The following is a 990-nucleotide window of genomic DNA, read 5'->3' as shown; positions in this document are numbered from 1 at the left end:
GCCGCTGTCCCGCAGACGACTCTGCGGCTAGAACCACAGGTGGCCTCCTTTCCCCCAGCGGAGCTCGGGACTCGGGCGGCTCCCGCTCCCCGGGGGTGCTTCCCGTTCCGCCGCGGGGGGTTCGATGCGAACCCCTGCCTTCCTTTCTCCCCAACACCCCTCTCGCCTCGCCGCCGGGAGCACATGCGGTCGAGGGCGGCCTGGCCCAGGCCCAGGCTGCCTCGGATGCTACTTGTACCGGTGACCGCTTCTCCCGATTCGGGCCCGGGCGCCCAACTCTCTTTCCCCCAGGACCCAGTGGATGGGAGCACTCCCAGGTTCCCGCTGCTTTCTGTTCCGCCGGACCGGCGCTGCTCGGCCAATTCCCAGCAGGGGCCGCTCCCACTCCCGGGCACGTTCTTTAAACCCCCCCGCTCACGGTACCCGCCTCTCCAAAGAGCCCATCCGGCCAGGGGCAGCGCTCCCCAAGGTCCCGCGCGGGGCGCGGGCGCTAGCCCCATGGAGGGGAGGCGCAAGGGGCGGGGGAGGGTCGGTTTCCCACGTGGGGGCTGACGCCGGCTGCTCGGCAACGCCAGCTTGATCCTGGGGCTATAAAACCAGTCNCGGCGCGCTGCCGCCCGGCCACCCCCAGCAGCTTTCTCTCCCTAGCCCCGCGCTCCCGCCCCAACTCACGGCGCCCTCGGACCCCGGCCCGTCCGGCTGGGCTGCACTCAGCGCCCGCAGCTCGCCGGGCCCACGCCCCGAAGACCCTCTGCCTCAGCGGCGGCTCCTGGAGGGCCGATCGCCCACCTGCCCCGGCCCACCGGAGGACGGGGGCGCCTTCATGCGGCCCGCACGGCGCGCACCCCGCCGCGGCCGCCGCCCCCGAGCTCCGCGCGCTGCGACCCAGCCCCAGCTGGGCACGCAACTTTGGAAGTCCGGCGGCGCTCTGAGAGGCGGCAGAGTCCGCACGCTGGCCCCAGCCCGGGCCCGGCCCGCACCGCCGCGTCT

This window comes from Crocuta crocuta, unplaced genomic scaffold (assembly GCF_008692635.1).
Source record: "Crocuta crocuta isolate KB4526 unplaced genomic scaffold, BGI_CrCroc_1.0 scaffold328, whole genome shotgun sequence".
Taxonomy (NCBI): Eukaryota; Metazoa; Chordata; class Mammalia; order Carnivora; family Hyaenidae; genus Crocuta; species Crocuta crocuta.
Note: the sequence above shows the minus strand (reverse complement) of the source record.